At 38.8% G+C, this 20,577-nt stretch overlaps 1 long non-coding RNA gene across 2 annotated transcripts; it reads left to right on the top strand.

Annotated features, from left to right (window-relative positions):
* The first annotated feature begins 3,526 nt into the window (after nt 1-3,526).
* Nucleotides 3,527-19,039, top strand: LOC119851824. 2 transcript variants are annotated; one of them, XR_005291413.2, is made up of 4 exons: nt 3,527-3,599; nt 12,087-12,195; nt 13,196-13,309; nt 17,952-19,039. It is a non-coding gene; the product is annotated as an uncharacterized LOC119851824 (long non-coding RNA). The 2 variants fall into 2 exon arrangements; XR_005291414.2 differs by having other exon boundaries at nt 13,173-13,309.
* Nucleotides 19,040-20,577: the final 1,538 nt, after the last annotated feature.

Here is a 20,577-nt window from a genome sequence, read left to right as displayed (position 1 = left end):
GACTTTTGCTCACTGAAGAACCACAGAGATTGAGCCCAAAGGTCTTCTCTTCATGGACATTAACAATCCAATGACAGTTCTTATAAGAGTAGATGTCTGCCCTGGCGACAATGGCCATATTTCCCCTTGTCCTACACAGCAAATTGTGAATCAGATGATTGCCCCATCCACTGCACAGGGGGCAACTTTTCAGTTATCTTTTATAAATATGTAATTGTAAAGTACTTTGTGATCTTCTGGGGTGAAAAAACCTATATAATTATTATTATAAACAGAAGGTTTGATTTAAAGTCAAAGGAAAATTTTCTAGCACTATAGTAGCAAAGGAATCATGTGTGGTACTTTATATTTAATACTGGTATCCTTTAATGTGAAGGGTATTCCAGAGATAGGGAAGGGCAGACAGACAGAATTATTCTGAGTACTTAGTCACTGAAGGCTACTAGAACTATACTCTTTAGAAAGGATGAGAATAAGGCTTATACTGTCCCAGAATTTCCCTTAAATCAGGATGCAACTTTAGCTTTTCTCCACCTTTGATGTACCTTTTTTGTTTGCAGTGAGCATTTTCCACTAGCAGTGCCTTCAAAATTCTGGAATGGAGTCCATCTGGGCCTATTGCCTTCCCAATCTTCATTAACACTAATGTCATTATCACCTGTCCTGGAGTGACCCTGAGTTCTTTCAGCATGTCATTTCCCAGGAGAATTTGTCTCTGGTCTGCCTTTGTGATCCCAGAGGCAAAGAATTCATATCAGTAGTGTCCCCTTTATAGGTCACCAACCTAGACACCCCACACTGTCTTAAAAGCCTGACTGACTCCTTCACTCATCTTTTTGTTCCTGACATATGTTTTAAAAAGCTCTTAAATATATGTATTGCTTCTGTACTCTTCATTGTATTCCCTATGCTAGCATTTCTCAGATCTATATACTGCTTAATTTCATCCATTAAACTTCCCAGTCCTCACCCTCCTCTTTCTAAGCTGTTTAGTCTCTCTCAGATGTCTATTTCATGAATCAACAACGGATTTTCCAGTTGATTATTCAAACTCCTCTCATCTCTCTTTCCTTCAAACAAGAGCATCATTCTGATGGGCTCACAATGACAGAATATCACAAGGCAACAAAACAAACTGAACTGAGGCCGTTCCAGCTTTACAGGGGTATCTATCAAAAAGCTCAGAGGCCCCACTGGTTGGAAAGAAAAAAGGTTAAAATAAAACCAACTCCCTCCCCTGTCAGCAGTAGGGGATGTTGTCTTCTGATAACATGGCAAGGCAATAACATTTTCTTTCTGTCCTGTACCTAACTAATGGGAGTATTTGGCATTAAGCAGAAACAAACTAAGAAAGAAGGGGGGGGGGGGGGGTCTTTCTTTAGCTCTTTGACAAACATCTGAGGTAATAAACAGGGAGTTTTATGGGCTAATTGCATTTTAATCAATTTGAGCTCTTAACTGCATTGGAGAGGCTGCTAACTTATATTAGCATCATGTGTGGTTTTACATGAGTCCCCACCAATAATAGGTTTATTATAATGAAGTTACCACTGCTACCATCAACATAGGCTATTACTCCCGAGGAGTGTGCAAGTGAGAAAAACTCCCCTGACCAAAAACAAAAAAAGAAAAGTAGCTTTGCTTTGCTTAAATAAAATAGAATGATTGTGCTTCTCAACAACATGAGCTAAAAGTGGAAGCTCAGCTGCTGCCAGCAATCCCACACCCATAGAGCTCGGGAAAAGAGAACGTGGCAAAACACATTTAAAAAAATATGTATTTGTTAAAATGTAATTGTACTCCTATACAGTCTTCAAGCAGACTTTCTTTCCAGGCCTTGTTCTTAAGCAGTAGATGCAGGAAACTCTCTCCTCGTGGCTGTGTATGTATGTATGCATCCCTCAGAATATGTTTAGCCTTTGAATGAACAACACTTGGCTGTGAAACAGCAGCTATGGCAATAGACAGACATCTATAGATATAAATTTGTATACTGTATGTACAAGCAACATAGAAAAGCTGTGTCTAAACTGGACTGGCAGCTGCTTGAAATTTTCCCTTCCACTTTCCCTAAGGTCTCAGGTGTGGGATTCATGAGCCAGGGTCTCAGCTAGAACAGGTGTCTATCGCTGTGTAAATAGCAATTAGGCCCAAATTTCAGACTTTTTTCAAATCCCTATCTGAGGAAAAGCCCAGGAATAAATAGTTGCTGTAACGGCCAGGGGTATTGTGTAGCATTATAGTCTCCAGCTGGGCTATTACATACTATAGACGGGTGAAGAATACAAGCACCTGACAGATGTGTTCTGTTAGCTTCATTAGAAAAGAAACAAAGAAACTCCTCAATTAATAGCAGTGGAGCCGAAGGGAAGGGGGGGGGGAAGAGGAATAGGAATCATAGCCTGTTATTTAAACAGAGTTAGGGAGCCTTTCACTGGTGGCTTAATATGATTCATTAATAAAAACAGCTTTTTGAATGCCTAGTTTAAGTCAAAAGAAATCACTAGCATTTTTTCAGAAAAAGAAGGGCAAAATGACAAACTCCAGTTGTTAAATTCATTTCATGTGGGGCTGGTCCTTCTCAAAGATCTCTTTGAACAGGAAGGCTGGGTGTTTCTCTCTACCTCACAGAGGTAGAGCCATCCTCAGAAATTGAGTGGGTCATATCAGGCTTCCAGATGAATGGCTTGCAGGGGTAATATAGTCATTTCCCAAGTCTTGACCAGGAAGCATTTACTGTTGCTTATGTGAACAATGGATCTGGAAACCACTGAACTGGAGCTCTTAATATAATGGAAATAAATCTATCCACAGAGTCAGAGACCCCTTTTTTAAAATTATTGTTATTCCTGCTTTGAGGATTGGGAATACTGGTAAAGTCATATTAACTGTAGTTCTGGGTATCAGCAATAGACTTCTGAATCTCTTGTTTATTTAATACAATTTATATTAAGATACAGATAGATGTAGAATGTATTATAATCCCTTCTATACACACACACCCCCTTATATTAAGTGGAATGGAGTTCTACAGCCAGATATATAAATTGTCTCATTCTTTTCCAAACATGAAATTGGATAAAGCGGTAAACCTGTTTTTATCATAATGGCCCCAATTTCAAAAGCAGTGTAATTCAGCCTAGTGCTTACTGCTATCAATGAGCTGCAAAGAATAATCAGTCCCCTATCCATTTGGAGGAATGCATGTGAGCACATCTTGAATCTATTCAAATGTTGTGGGTGTGAAGTTCAATGCTGACAGCACAAATGATGTTGGAGCATTTTCAGTACTGAGGAGTCATCCTAGGATATCTTTAGCGTTATGTATAACAAGAGGAAAAATGATGGTAAATAGGGGAGGAGAGGGGAAGATTTCATATCTCAGTACACATAAAAAGACCACACCCTGAAGTGAGAGAGAACACCCAGTGCAAAGAAGGTAATTTAAGCCCTGATACTGCAAACTGATCTCACCTGCAGAGCCTCATTACATTTATTGGGACTTCTTAAAAGCATGGGGGGGATCATCACATGAATCTTCCTGCAGGAGTAGGGTCTTAAAGTATTTGGGGATACATTTAACCAAAGATGCAGCAAATGTAAGTGTGGGTTATCTTATCATACAGATTGTAACACTGGAATTATTAGGAAATAAAAAATACCTATTAAAGTAATTTTATCCTTTTCCCTACCAATTGTTCCCTATAGTATATTTATTAATATTTTGTCAAGCCTAGTTGTAAATGTACTAAATGATGGGTCTTCCATCACTTCCCTGGGAGACTCTCCCACAACCTAATAGATCTTACTGTCAAGAAGATTTCCCTTTTATATTCAGCCTAAATTTTACTATTCCCAATTTCATCTCATTAGTCTTTGTTAAACCCTCTCGGATTATCTTAAATAATTCACCTCCCTCTAGAGTTTACACCCTTCACGTATTTGTAGGCCTTTATTTTGTTCCTCTGCAGTCTTCACTTATTTAAGCTTTCTATATTTAATTTTTTTAATATTTTCTCATAAATTAGTCCCTCTAGCCAGGAGGAAAAGGACATATTGGAGAAGCTAATGCTGGTTAATTAGGATGATCTGTTGGTTTCTAAAGCATGGCAAATGACTGGATAGAGTCCTAAACATTCAGTTAAAAAACAAGGTCCCTAGCCCTTTTCTGTACCATGTAGAGGTGTCAGTGATATTTCTGAAGAAAAACAAAGAAATAAAATGCACAGCTCATCCACCTTCTTCCCTCCCCACTACTATGCTGATCCTCTGTATTTTTACCCAATAACCCTATGACACAGAGACCCCTTGGTGCTTCACTACTCTGTGTCAGCAACTCTTGTCGGGCTTGACATACTCACTACACCTAACAGAATGGTTGTCATAATATATACCCAAAAGGTATATATTCTCTCCAATGTAATATATCACTGGAAAACTAAAAACTACTAACTAATTAGTATTCTTGCATGATGTATCTACAATCAACCCAAAAAGAATTATACAGATGTACTGGAATTATGACTAAAATTGTTTGAACCAGCCATGTCAGGGGAGTGGATAAACTGGGTTTTTCCAGACAAAGAAATGCAGTTCTGCCTGCTTGAATGTGTCTTTCATGTAAATTGAGCAAGGTGTGGCTAAAGAAAAGCATATTTGTATGACAGGCAAACAAAGTCCTCAAAAAAGGAAGTGGGGGGAAAAGTGATCACTTCGCAATCTTGAAGAGGAAAGGAAATGCACCCCCAGGAAGCCTTCCTGCTTCTTGAAGCATGGTCAATGAACTTTGAGAGATACACTTTTCAACGGTTTGATTATAAAGAGAGAGGCAGAAAACCCTTAAGTGATCCTTCACCTGAGGACACAAGACAAGGCAGACCAAAGCCTGGGACTCTGTAGGGATCCTGACTAAGAGTTAGTCTGTCTTTGCTGGAAAAGGAAGATTGGAGAGAAAACTACCTTGAACAAAGAGTGTAGCTTGTTAAATTAGCTCTTAGCCATTAGAAAGCACATTTTTACTTGTGTATGTTTGTAATCCTTTCTGTCTTTATCCCTTATACTTTAACTCACATAAACCCTCTCTCTTTTTGTTAAAAAAAATCTAAATCAACCCAGTGCTTTGACTGAATTGAAGTTATTGTTAACACCAGTCCAGATAACAAGCTGCTGTTTCTATCTCTTTCAAGGAACAGCAAATGGAATAACTTCAGAGTACTCCAGAAGGGGGCTGGACACTGCAGGGAGACAGTTTGGGGAAAATTCAGGACTAGGGAGATGCTGTTAAGGTCATTTTCCATACTCAGTGGTGGAAACCTCTCTGCTGGCTGTTAGTATCCCATCTGTAAAAAGAAAAGGAATACTTGTGGCACCTTAGAGACTAACAAATTTATTAGAGCATAAGCTTTCATGAGCTACAGCTCACTTCATCCAATGAAGTGAGCTGTAGCTCACGAAAGCTTATGCTCTAATAAATGTTAGTCTAAGGTGCCACAAGTACTCCTTTTCTTTTTGCGAATACAGACTAACACGGCTACTACTCTGAAACCTATCCCATCTGTGAGTCACAGCAGCATAGCATTTAAGGCACCCAGAGTTTCAGGGCAGGCTGTGACAAAACCCCTTGCTGGTCTGGGTTGAACCCCAAAAAGTGACAAAGTAGCAGCTAGAGCTCTTAACTCAGTGACCTGCTCTGCAATTTTTTCCTTCTTCCACACCCCATCAAAGTCCTGTATCAAGGATGAGAGGTAGGATGCAGACCAGTGGAGCTACTTTATACAACAGGCTACTCTAAAAAACCCCAGCACATTATAACCCATACATGGATTGCTTGTGAAGTGTAGCTTTCCCCACCAACATGTCTCCACAATGTTGTGACACAGGCTAAAAAGGTTGTTTAACTCCTATTCATTGCCTGGCTTCTCTGTTGAAACAATTAGTGCTACTTGTAAGGATAGTTTTTCTTATGTGAATAACTGCCCATGGAGCTGGACTTAGACCACCATCTCCTTTCACATAGTCTGCTGTAGAGGCATCAGAAGGTAGCAAGTCTTGGTTATCACTGGCCTGAGCCAGATGTGAACTAATGAGTTAAAGGCAAAATCTTATACCAGACTCAATCCCCTGAATTGTGTTTTTACCCCGCAGAGCCATGTCTTAGGCTCCCTACATGCTGCTTCATTCTTACCACCTTTTAAACGTACCTCCTGGAAATGAGAGAAGTGCAGGCAACTGATCAGAGACTGTATGCTCATATTAAAACTTCTAAAGGACAACGTTAATATGTCACAGCAATCCCCAGGATGACTCGGCCCCCCTGAACAATATTCCTGTGGGGCAATATCAGCAGGAACTTTAAAAGCCTGGCAAAGTCCTGCAACAGAAAGGACTATAACTCTAGAGGAACAGGCAGGCTTTTCTTTAGAAAGGAATACAGATTTGGTTCTAGTGAGCTACCTAACCAAAAAAACCCATCCACCTTCCCATGCACTAATTAGGAGCCAAATGGTCTGAAGAGCCTATTTCTAAGAGCAAATAGCTGGAGTGTGCTCAGCTAATTCTGCAACAAAACAAGGATATTATTTGTCTATATTTTTGTTATTTAAACATTCCTTCCTATCAATAGGAACTTGGAGAATGGGTTACAGGAGACTTCTCTCTTAAAAAAACCCCACCCCCAAAACAAAGCACACTTTTTTTTCTTTATATTCATGTGTTGCACAGCATTGTGGGATCTGTAATGTTATAAAGCCGTGTCTCAAAGGCAACTGAAGTCATGTGAAGTCCATAGTGCTGAGGTAAGAGTTTATGAACTTGGATTACTGCTTTAAAAATGTGATGTTTATATCTTCCTCTATTTCTTCTTCATGGAAAAACACTTTAAAAATGTTCTGTTCAGTAAGTAGTGTTTTATGCAAAAGCTATCACAATTTTAAAGTAAAATGTTAGTGTTTGTCAAGGGTCTAGAAAGATGGTCCTGGAAAGTGAGGGCTTATATATATATTTTTTCTTCCATGGAAAAAGAAATTGTTTGAAACTCATTGCTTTATATATGCCCAAGCAGCTGGAATGACTTGGTATAGGCACTAAAAGAATTTAAATAGAAAAAGGGGAAATCTAGGGTGCAATATATAAATAATAGCTGATAACTGGTTACACTTCAGCAATTTCATATTTTTCTCTTCAGATGACAAAAAGTGTAAAATATATAAATTCAGTATTCACTAAAATACTTTTTTTGTTTTGTTTTTTAACTTCAAGTTGAAGTCATATTTAAGCTATATAAGCCTGAAAAAAAATCAGTAAGTGCTGTCTTTATCATTAGCATATGAAAGAGAAATAGTACACACATTCTCACCTAAACCAAATCTCTCTTTAAACCAGTCACTATTTGTGGTAGCACATAAGAGTAACATTCATTGGCGTTGTCCCTATTGTGCCAGGTGCTTCATAAACAACAAAAAGATGGTTCCTATCCCCAAGAGTTTACAATCTAAGTTTAAAACGTTAGGATTAGGAGGGGCATGTATGTGCAGTGGAGAGGTGAGAGGTTTTTTAGTGAGCGTGTAGGAGAGTGTTTTAGCAGCTCTTTGTTGTTTTTCCTGGCTGAGCTTACAAAGGCTTTGCACTCAACTCAGCAGAATTTCTGTCTGTAATGCAATAATTTTTAATACTATATCTGATCAATTCCAAAATGTCAGGGAATGTTGTAGGCAATAATAGGCAATACCCTAATGATTTGGGGGGAAATCAGTAAAACTGAAAGGGGAAAAATGGGAGACATAGAATATCAGGGTTGAAAGGGACCTCTAGAGGTTATCTAGTCCAACCCCCTGGGCCAATCCCCAATTTTTGCCCCTAAATGCCCCCCTCAAGGATTGAGCTCTCAACACTGGGTTTAGCAGGCCAGTGCTCAAACCACTGAGCTATCCCTCCCTCCTTGAAGCCTCTCATCATCTGATTAGCAAAGCAAAAGCTTTCAGCATCTTTGCGATGATCTACAGATCAAAAAACTGGTGGTTGGCACCCATTAATCCCTTCCAGCAGAATAATATCCCATCTCATCCCTGCTTATCCTCCCAAGAGAGTTTAACATGTTGAAACTGTGAATGACTTCTCTCCCAAAGAGAAAGAAGAATGATGTAAGGTAGGAGGAATGAGGGCATGTACACAGGGAGGAGGGAAATGGGAGACATAGAACCCTGGCTGAGTGGGAGATTTGGGGGACCTATGTATGGGAGAAGGGGGATGCACAGAGTTGCCAGCATGGGGGTGAGGGGAAGGTGGGTGCACACTGAGTACCTGGCATGGGAGAAATGGAGGTACAGGGAACTCCTGTCGTGGGATGGAGAATGGGGGACTCTGGAATGGTAGGAGGGGGAAAATAGGGGTGCATACAGAGCCCCAGCAATAGAGGACCCTGGTTTGGTGGGAATAGGGTGCAGACAGAACCCCTGCCATGGGGGTGATTACGGGGGACCCTGGAACGTGAGAAGGGGAAGGGGAGAGACACACAATTCCTGGTGGGAGTCAGGTTAAGCAACGCTGGCATGTGGCAAATGGAGGGGTGAGAGGCACACAGAAAGCCCTGACTGTGGGTGGGGAGATGACGGATACACAGATCCCCAGGCATGAGATAATGTGACAGGGAAATTTCAGGGAGTCCCTGAAATAGAAAGGGCGGGGAGGATGGTACACAGGGAGCTGTTTCAAGAGATTTTTGTTTCAAGAGAGGGGAAAAGGGTTAAGAGGCAAATTTTCTGGAAAATGCTAATAGAGCCTTCATTCACGTGTTGTTTATGGGTCAACTTTGGTGCAAAAAGAGAATTTATATAGCCTGAAAAGTCTATTTTAATCTCTAGGTTTGTTATACTTGCCTCTTTCATCTTTTCATCTTACTGCATTGCAAATGATTCTAGTTCTATTTCTCTGGCGTATTAAACTAGCGCATTGCCAAGTCTCAGCTCTCCAGTCAGGTTCTGGCATCAAAGCCTTAGGCCAATTTTATTTCATTTGTATTTGCTGTCAGAACAATGTCTTTATTCCAAAATGCCCTTCTCATATCACTTTTTAGGTAGCTCGATGGAAGTAGGAAGAGGAAAAAACGTTTCCCCTCCCCCCACTTTTGATATATATTATTGCTTTTATGTTTTTCTCTCTCTGACCATGGAATGCACAACACACTTAGTTAAATGGCATCCTGACCTCCATTTTACAAATGAAGACTATGGGTTTTTTGTAAACCTCTGTAACACACCTGACTTCATGTAAACCTTTGTAAGGACTTTTTTATTTTGTGTGTGTTCATGTTATTGCTCTGCTCTACATTTTTAAGAGCATCATTTATTTCAGACTGCTGATTGACACTTAATGATTCAATTTTATACAACATTCTAGCATAATAAGTGAAAATCATTTAGACAGCTGACAAACCTATAGAATTCCATCATATCAAATTAATATTTGTAGCATTAGTACAGTGAAGCTGAGGGTTTTCCTTGTGGTTAGCAAACTGTAAGATCTATACACCAGAGCATTTTTTTAGTGGGTGGGTGGAAAAGAGGTGATATAAGCTTGGTAGCAGGTAGCTCAAAAAATGTTGTCACAGTAAAGACTGCAAAGAATCCATCTAAGAATGACAGTGATCATTTCTAATATACAGAATTATAAGGAGTATGTCCAGAATTAAGCAAGCCACACTGTTAAGGACCAGAGTAAACTAGAAGTTTAAACCTAAGGATGAGGGGAGACATGGGAAAAGTTATAGTTTGACATTGTGTTTTAATTAGTAAGTGTGACTGATTATTTTGCTAATACTCTAGTAAAATATCAAACAGAACCAGCAATGAACATTCAAATCCTGGCATCTGTATCTGTCAAACAAAAGAATGCAAACAAGGTTTCTGATATATACGTGTGTGTGTGTGTGTGTGTGTGTGTGTGTGTGTATATATATATATATACATATATATAAAATATCACACACACACACATCATCACACATTCACTATACACATGCATACACATCTGCAGTATCCATACATCCATGGCACTATGTACAGTGAAATCTCCCTACTGTCAATGGATCAGTTTGACTGCTAAGAAAACCTTTATTACTAATAACACAATCCGTGGTGACTTTGCACTTCTCCAAATCTACAGCTTTCTCAAGCAAGTAATTTATCCTTTTTCCTCTTTGTAATTTGAGCTGTATAGGATATATAGCAAAACACACACTTCCCTAGAATATAATTTACAGCTTAATAAAATTCTTACTGTTGGATGGTTTAGTCTGTAGCCATTACACACCTACAGCAGACTAATGGATACCCAAAATCCGGAATGTGCATATGATGGAATCAGATTAGATTTCTACGCTATGCACTAAATCTTACCGATGGGCTAAAATTAAATCAAATATGCAGACATCACTGCTGTTCCTACATCTAGGAACCTATCAAGTTTTATGTCATTTGTAACAGGACATTTCATAAAGTTACTAAACAACCACATTATACCAGCACCTAAAACCTTAAAACAAGAACTTCCACTGATTATATCAACAACTGAAGCCACAGCATGGCTGCTCTTATATAAGCAATTATTCTTATTTGTAGAAATGGTCAGAAAATGGCAACAATCTTTTTGCAAATATTCTCAAAATCATTGTTCCTTTTCAAAACCTGTGAAATAAAATTTTTGCATGAAAATTGTTATAAAAATTTGTGCTTTAGTGGTGGTTTTGGATTTTTTTTTACTTTTTTCAACCTTGTCCTGTTTTTTTCTTCTTTCTGCTTGTTTTCTTTTTTCAGTTTTGCTACTAGAAAAAGATGGAGGGAAAGGAAAAACCAAAAATGGAAGAAAGGAAGGTTTTTTTAAGGCTTCAGTCAAAAACTGAAAACTAGAAAAACAAAATTGGGGACAATTTTCATTTTCAAAAAGACCACTTTTCAACAGAAAAATATTTAATATAAATAACACTAAACATAAATAATGTTAGTAACAAAAAATTTAGAAGATACAAACAAAGTTTCCTAGAATCTGAAAAGAGTGAAGAGCAAGAACCTCTATGAAGTCTACTTGGATGTTACCATCCGGATAAAGTTTTACTGTTTATTGTTTAGATGGGTATTATAGAAAAAGACAGATATTTGCAAAGTAATTTATCTTCTGGTACCTTAGATGGAACAAGCTTTGGAAGTGCAAATAATTTATGTATTTAGATTTCTAGAAATACTAAAGTGGCACCTATTCCTGCTACAGTTTGTTTATTTAGTATATTACAAACTGTATTTTGCTTTGCTGCAAACTGTAAGAAACTTGCAATAATAAAAAAAAACCCATCCACTCATTTGTTTTCATGTGTCAAAAAAAAATCCAGACCCTTGTACATTCTGCATACTAATAGAGAAACATTCATCCCTCATTAGTCTCAAGAATTTTTCCAGTGGCCAGCAGAGAGCTTGCTTCTAGCTCTCATACCCTGCAATGTTGAGAATATGCTTCTGAAGATGCTTCTCCAGCCAGCTCCTCACAAATGTAGCACCCTTGGTCACACAAGCTCTGGGCCTGATGGTGAAATTCCTCTGTTCTGTCTCTGGAATTCTCACTTTTCATTTGGAGATATTCTTAAGAGGAAATTTGCATAATCTGAACTGTTTGTGTCCTTAGAAAGATATTACCATAAAAAATTACCTCATAAATAAAACTATTGAACACAGTCGCCATCACTTTAAATGGCTATAGCTGATACACTTTTATTGGTATCATTGCATAAATTAGTGGAAACAATGTATGGATAATGAAAACTTTCCGTTGTTGTGCTGCCAGTCGAAAATCTTATTATGCATAGGCTCAGTTCCATGCCTAGCAAACTTTCCTGCCCCCCTAGCAGGTTAGATATAAATTTGATGTACACAGAACTAAGTTTTGATTGAAAGCTGTTGTTTGGAACTTTTTAAAGGCCATTTTACGTAAAATTCATTGCTGCCAGAACCATGGCTTTCCTAGAAGCCAATTTTTATTCAGTTCAAGTGTAACATTTCTTGATTGTAAGCATCACTGCATGCTTGTTCCATCTCCTTCCATAGGCTTTTACACAAAGCCAGATCCTGATCAAGCAAAATGCAGAAGAAATCAACTAATCAACGGCAGTCTCCACTGCTAGTTTGTCATTATCATCCTCCTGCTCCTAGTGGGGTAAGTGGGGCCCTGTAACTTGCCTTAGCTCTCCATGTGCTTATTAATTAAGTGCTGTGTTGTGGCTATTCAGTGACACCTTAATGCTAAGCTTTGGAGTCTTCTGCCTCTGAAGAAATGGGAACTACATAACCTTGGGTTCCATAGCAGCTACTCCTGGGCCAAGTCTACATCTATTACATTATCTGCTGTAAAAGGAGCAGAGAATTGCCCCTTCAGGGCCATGGGAGCCAATATGGGGGACATAACCTGCTCACCACACAGTTCAGATACACAGAAGGTTTTGGAGGAACCAGAATTTTAAGACTTGTTATAAAGAGCTGCACAAAGGAAGTCATTTGCAGTGCACAATTGGTCCTACAAAACCCATAAAACCAATGTGTGTATTTTCTTGAATGCCACCTTCTGGCACATTTTCTATTAAGTATTTACATGTATACAAACATAGAGCATTCTTGCAACAACAGGGAGATCCAGGGCTATTGTGGGAGGTACTCCTGGGCCACTGAGGCGGGAAATTATTGTGGGGAAGGAGTCTGGCAGAGGGGTTGCCATGGGTGGCAGAGAGCCTGGAGCAATACTGGACCAATGGGAGAGCTTGGCACAAGCTGAGAGAGTGGCTGAGGGTATAGGAAAGAGCTTGAGAGTTGCTGAAGAGCAGCCTCCTTCCTTCTACACCACTGACTATTCTGCCTCTTCCCCTACCCCTTCCCTCTGTCCTCTCATACTGTTCTCGTCCCAACATGCTTAGGCTGCATGTGGGGGAGCAGAGAGAAAGGAAGAATGGCTGCACTACAGCAGGCCCCAGCAGCTGAGAGGGAGGGAGTGCGGCAGTGTGCCTGCAGCCCAAGCAAATGTCTGTAGGAGTAACAGCGCTGCCAAATGTATGTCACATGAGTTGCATGATACTTGGTGGGTAGAAGCTGTCTTATCCTCATATCTGTCAGTGTGAAAAATCTTTCCTCTAACCTTGTGAGGTTACCATGTGCTGTGGTTACAGAACCCACTGTAATCCTACCATGGAGAAGAGACTATGTTCTGCTCAGGCTACTTACTCTGGGTCTGATGAGACAACTGAAGAAGTGTGAGAGAGAAGATGAGGTAGGAGCAGAATGTAAGTGGCAAGTCTCAGCCTTCATTCCTTCACTTGCATATCTCTAAAAGGTGTAGTTAGTGCTGTTTATGAGATCAAAAAATTCTTCATCTGCTAGTGTTCTGCAAACCCTCAAAACACTGAGTTTCCACAGCTTTGTGGCTGCTGCATGGGTTCTCCCCAAATAGCTTGATTTGGCAGGAGACAGGAGTTAACAACTTCCATCCCAATTCAAACATTATATGTGTTTTGCTATCTGAAAATTACAGATTTTGAAGCAATTCAGTGACTGTAAATTACTACTGATCTTTTATTAGACTGTGAGCATCTGGAGATGTTTAAGATGGTTTGATACAAAACATTTTACACATTTCTTCTAAAATAAAATATATATACACAAATCTAGCATTAGATTTCTCGAGACATCTTGTGAACTTGTTTCACTCTGTGGAGTATGTTGTGTGTAAACCATTAACAGACAATAATCAGTTATCAGTAAATAATCAGGTCCCTAGCCATAAACTGGTGGTGGTGATGATTTTCTCCTTAAAGGAGGTGTTTTGAAGATTAATTAATATTTTAATTGACTATAATTAATTGAAATAATGGAAGGATCTGGGTCTCAGATATAAGTGAGTGAAGCCATGTCAGTTCTTAGGTAAACTACACACATATACATAATTTTTCATCTATGACAGATATAAAAATATAGATCATTTTATTTAATTGTTTCAGATGTATTTATACTTCTAATGTGCCCTTACCAGGGTGTCTGTGCATCGAATATACAGATTAATGGTATTACTAAACATATAAAGGCTTGGGTTCTGAAAAATGTTTAATTTTTAATTCATATTGTTTTTTATCCCTTAAGTTTCACTATTAATTTCATTTGCTAATTAAAATGAACCAAAAACTCAAAGCAAAAATCAGCTAGAATCAACAACATTTGCCTGGTTTATTGTTGGAAGTTGCAAAAATCACAGTTTCTCATGATTGCTACCCAAAAATCACAAATTAGTGACCAGGTTCACTTAGAACTCAACCAAGTCCTACCAAAAGGGTCATGACTCATAGAAAATGTTTTGGGGAATCTTGCCCCAGTTTGGGGTTCGTAATAAAACCTGAATTTGTTAGCTTTTCTGTTTTGTTGGAAAATTTGCACATTTCTGCTCAAGACAAAAGATGGTCAACAAAGTCTGTTGATCAACCGTACCACAGACAGCAACAGAGCTAAATGAATCTGCATAGACACTGGATCTTCATCAACAAGAGATCATCAGCCAGTGAAATTGCTGTTTTATATAGGAATTGGAAACTTCAGAAAAGGGCAACAAAAATAAGGGGTATGGAGTGGCTGCTCTTGAGGAATGATTAATAAGACTGGGACTTTTCAGCTTGGAAAAGAGACGACTAAGGCGGGATATGATAGAAGTTTATAAAATCATGACTGGTGTGGAGAGAGTAAATAAGGAAGTGTTATTTACTCCTCTTCATAACACAAGAACTAGGGGCCACCAAATGAAATTAATAGGCAATGGATTTAAAACCAAAAAAAAGTATTTTTTCACACAATGCACAGTCAACCAGGGAATTCCTTGCCAGAGGATGTTGTGAAGGCCAAGACTATAACAGGGTTCAAAAAAGAACTAGATAAGTTCATGGAGGATAGGTCCATCAATGGCTATTAGCCAGAATGGACAGGGATGGTGTCCCTAGCTTCTGTTTGCCAAAAGCTGGGAATGGGTGACAAGGAATGGATCACTTGATCATTACCTGTTCTGTTCATTCCTTCTGGGGCGCCTGACATTGGCCACTGTTGGAAGACAGGATACTGGGCTGGAAGGACCTTTGGTCTGACCCAGTATGGCCATTCTTATGTACTATTTCCAGACCAAACAACAAACTGACTGAGTTTGTGGGCGACCAGAGGACTCCAGATATGATGGTGTTGCCTGCCCACAATAGGAAGATTAGAGACAGAATAATAATTGGTGAGTTTGTCAGCAGCAAGAAATGATTTATTGAGAAAGAGTCTAACAATTGCTGCTTTCAAAGAAGCTGGCATCTTGCCCTCCCTAACAGTGAGGCTTACAATCAGCTCCCAAAATAGACCAAGCACATCCCTCCTGGCCTTCACCAGCCAGGAAGAGCACAAATCTAACACATACATGCACCCTGAAAGCATAATGCTTGATAAAAGTGACAATTGATAGCCGATAGTATTGACAGACCTCTCGTTGAAGATAATTACTTAACAGGAAACTTCCTGTATCAATGAATCATTGCATAACTTTAATTTTATGCTACGTCAAGGCTCAGATAAATAACTCAACTGTGTTTCTTTTTTTCAATGAATTAATCCGGCAAATTTCTGTCAACAATTCTGACTATTTTAGTCAAAACTGACAACCTAAAAATTCAAAACTCACAACTAAGCCATATTTGTTCCGCTACATTGGCACACTACTATGATTCAGATAAGTAATAAATAAACAAACCAGGTTTTTTTTCTATCCAGGATACCCTGTGGACATACTTTGTACTTTTCAAACTTTGCTCTCATGGTTGGTATCTCCAATACCCCTTGATGAAATCTAAGTTTTTTCTTAAAATTCGTGATTTGCCTAACATTTGATGTACTTTTTCCCCCATGTGAAAAAGCAGTGTTTCCTGTATATCAGATATATTTATCACTATAACCATTTACATACACTTTAAGTTAACTTACTTTATAGTTACTCTAGTTACCACAGAGAAAGCACGATTCATACCTATCTGGCAAATGGACTGGACAGCCTAATACACTGCTAGCCCTTTTCCTATCTAATCATCCAGAAAATGTGGCCAGGCAATCCACTCCCAGTCTTGTAAAATTTTAATCTGAGGTTATAGCACCATATGACTCATTGCGTCCCTAAATACCAAAAATGCCTGAGAGTGTATAGAAGGTCAACGTAATTGTTGTGGTGAGACCCAGAAAAGAGGTCACTAGATCCCATGACCACCTACTGCCACCAGAAGATGGGGTGAACCCAACCAATTCAGTTGATGGAACTCTGATTCCATCTTCTTTGCCAGCACAGTTTAGAACATCTTTGAACTGGAGGAGTTTGGCTGATGGAGCTAAATATTTTCCACCATTACAGTTGTATACCAGTTCATCTTCTAAATTCTGCCAGACCTGTGGCCAAATTAATAGATTCAGCTGGGACCTGACTGAGTATTTTTAACATCAAATATCAATAAGATACAAGTCCTAAAATCTCCACTGTCCCCTAGTTTCTGAAGTCCTTTGTACCAGATTTCATCTTATATTCAAGAACAATACAATTTTAAGGTTTCTAGAACAAGCCATTTTTGAGAAATGGATTGAAAATGCAAGGAACCTTTCCCAAATATGAATTGCACTTCATTTTACAAAGTCCAGTCCTGTGAAATGCTTTGTCTAATCAAACTCAACCTTTCCAAAACAATTCTACCCTTGTTTGCTAGCAACCACACTGTAAATTTTCAGGTAGAAAGGAGTTTTTTCCAGGAAGTTGGACATAAGGAATATCAAAAACAGGCTTAGAATAGAAAGTGACTACAACCTCAGCTGTGGAGTTACAGCTGTGACTCCATTATACACAGTATAAATATGCTTGAAAACATTCATTTTTTGCTAAAAGTTGACACTATAAATGTTATGATAAACTTAAATTCAGAGATGGAGGGACTTGTTAGATTTGGATGGGACCTGATCTATAAAGATTAGCCTCCACTTTACCAGCCTGTTCAAAATAGATAAGAATAGTGAAAAGTGATGGAACTTGTTTCCTGCTTTCAGAATTCTAGCAGCAGAACTCTGCATTAGCTACAGGGTTTGGTTCAGACTTCCCCAGATTGGCTTACAATTGTCATGACAATAGTCCAACCAAGCTGTTTTTCCAAAACCACAAATTAAAGTTTTAATGCCATGTATTCAAAAGGAAGAGAGAGGTACAACAGAACAATATTCATAGTATGTTTTATTAAGGAGACTAATGCCAAGGCAACGTCTTTCTGGAAATGCCACCAAAACATGGTGAGACACACAGACTTCTTGTTACAACAGTAGGGATCTTTGATGAAAAGACTTTTAAATAAATGTATTGGATCTTGATTTAGCTTCCTTATGAACCACAATAAACAAAGCTCAGCCACGTTCCTTACTTCCCCTCCATTTTCTTTTGCGTGGTCCAGCATCAGCAACTAACAAAACAGATGAACTGGGGAGTAATATGTATTATATAGAATTGCTGTTTTAGTCACACATCAGTAATAGTGATGAAGCTATGGTACTTTATCATAATTTCTTCTTGAAAGAAAAAGGAGATATTTTCCAATACACTTCACTTCCAGAAAGTGTATAGATCAGCATTTTGATATTGCACTTATGTTGTACTTATTTTATAGAGGAACATTCTTCAGGTACTTTAAAGTGGTCCCAAAAAGTACAAATTAAATACAGAATAATGTCCCACCACTGATTTTTATGCAGAGTTCTTTATTATTAATTTTAATGGGGAGTACCACATGGAGATCAGTTGCAAAATATGGCTCTAGCAAGTAAAGTGCACTGTAAGTGCATTTCAGGTACATAAGAATGATACATTGATATACTTTTCACATATATTTACAGAACAGAGCACCATGTACCTTTTTAATAAAGGTTTGTTTACTGAGAGCCCACTGAGGTTGAAGAACACAGAAACATAGGAACTGCCATGATGAATCAGACTAGTGGTCCATCTTCAGAAGAAGGTGCAAGGAAAACAGTAGTGAACAGTTATAAAATGACATGCCCATTTGGAAAATTTCATCCTAACCCAGGCAGTGGATGGTTGGGTTCTGCCTTGAAGTATAAGTGTTTATATCCTTATATATATTTATCCTATCAAATGTAACGGTGAATGTTGTTAGCCATATAAATGTCTGATCCTTTTTTTGAAACCTCCTGAGTTTTTGGCTTCAATGATATCACGTGGAAATTAGCTACAGACATGAATTATGTGTTGGGTAAAAAGTATTCCTTTTGTCAGTTTTCAATTGGTTGCTTTTCAGTTTCATTCAATATCCTCTTGTCCTTGGATTATGAGAGAAAGTAGACAGAAGCCCCCATCTACCTTGTCTAACCTATTAATTGTATTTTATACTGCTGATGTCCCTATTATTCATCTCCTCTCTAAACTAGAAGGCCTGGTCTTTTCACTCTCTCTTCATATGGAAGTCTTTTCTATGCCTCTAATAATTTTCATCACCCATCTCTGGACCTCTTCATATTCTGATCTTTTTTTGAAATGTGGTGAACTGAACACAGTAGTCCAACTGAGGACACCAGAGATTTGTATGACTATTAAAATATTTTCAGTACTATTTTCTGTCCATCCTAACATTGTTGGCCTTTTTTTTTAATTACACAGAGTGAGCGGAGGTTTTCATTGAACTGTCCATAATGTCTTTTTCCTGATGGTTAAAACCCAGTAGTGTGTATGAGTAATTCAAATTATTCCCTGAATTTCATCTGTTCTTGTGTAACCTATTCACTGAGCTTTGTTGGGTCCCTCTGGAGTTCCTCACGGTCTTCACTAGCCCCGAATAACCAAATAATTTGAGTTTGTGAACAGCAGAGAGTTTTCATTTCCTAATACAAGAGGGCCTCTAAAGCACAGGAGTCTAACAAGAAGATTCCACTAGATTAAGTGAAACAAACAGACAATCTCAGGCCAAGCAAAAACAGGCAAAACTCGAGGGAAATCACTGGTGTTGATGTTAAGCCCTGCAAAGAGATTCAGTAGGCTGATTTTATGCTTATAGGTCCAATGATTATCCCAGGGATATCTTGTTGTGTGAATTGCTATGGTACTTATCTGGAGAATCCACTGAATCCAACAGCTTGTAAAGTTCCTCCCCTTTCAAATTGTTCAAATCTACATACGGGCTTGTCTGACCTACTGCTATGCACAGGGTAATGGGGGTGACATCGACTGCTGGGCCACCCCAAATGATTCCACATAAAATTCAAGATCACAGGCTTATCTTCAAAGATGTGGCATACTGCAAAGGTTATATAAAGCTCCAGGACAAGGACCACAGTTGGCAGCTCTGCTCCTCGGGCACAATGGTACTGTCCGGCACAAGGGTAAAGCTCATCCGTGCAAGCGACAGAGCTTTCTCAGCACCAGTCTGAGACTGTGGAATGAACACGTACAGGAACCACAAATCTCACTACCTTCCATTCCCAGTGCAAGGCACACTTCAGCCTTGCTTTTTCTGATATAAACCTAATGTAAACAGTGTGCATATCATATATTATATTTAAAATCACAGTTTCTCCTTGGGGACAGGAAGAGGGAGAGAACTAATCACTTTACTCAAGACACTTCTGAAAGGTGCTCAGATACTACAGTGATAGGGATGGTACAGGAAGCAGAAAAGAATAGAATAAAAGAGAATAGAACTAATGCTCCTTCTGCCTTCCCACTATACAATTGCTAGACATGGATAAGAGCATGCCAGACAAACAGTTATACTGGACAGACACCGCCTTTAAAATCATTTAAAAAAGAATGGAAAGGAAGTAGTGCAAATTGTCCCATCTGGACAACAAAACAAAAAAAAGTACGGATAGAAGCCCTATATCCCATCTTCTGTCTTTCACCCCGTCCCGCCCAGAAAAATAATTCTATCCTCATTGATACACAGGCAGACACAAAGGGTACAGTGCGAGCTGCCTGGATGTAAATGAGAGCAGAACTTCACTCACAGTATTTATAAGATCTACTGCATTGCAGGTTATTGCCTTGATTTATTATGGCCCATTACAGGTTTTAGCTTTATCCTCTAGACATTCAAATGATTTCATTGTCATTAATAAAAAATGACCACTAGTTGCACAAGTTCTGAGGAAAATGGGCAAAGGAGGAAGATCAGCAAAGGGTTTCCTTTTTTCCGCCCACCTATCTGTCTCAAATAGGAAAGCAGCAATGAAGATAATGCAAAAATTGGGTCTGGAAGTTTCTTTTGAATTACAGTGTTCATAGAGATGCAAGTTAAAGCAAAATCAAACAATACTTCCAAGCCCTTTTAATGCAATGTTTCTGAGCCCCGGCCTCAATGGGACTGCAACAGAAAGATGACAGTGAAAGAGGCCACACTCTGAGTGACAGCACAAGATCATGAAATCGAAATAGGCAGTAATAAAAGCGAGCAACACAAAACCTCTTAGAAAAGCCTTTCTTTCACTCTGCATCAGTAGCCGCACAATT

The sequence above is a fragment of the Dermochelys coriacea genome, chromosome 2 (genome assembly GCF_009764565.3).
Source record: "Dermochelys coriacea isolate rDerCor1 chromosome 2, rDerCor1.pri.v4, whole genome shotgun sequence".
NCBI classification, from domain to species: Eukaryota; Metazoa; Chordata; order Testudines; family Dermochelyidae; genus Dermochelys; species Dermochelys coriacea.
The sequence above is the reverse complement of the archived record's forward strand: the minus strand, read 5'-3'. Positions and strand labels throughout refer to the sequence as shown.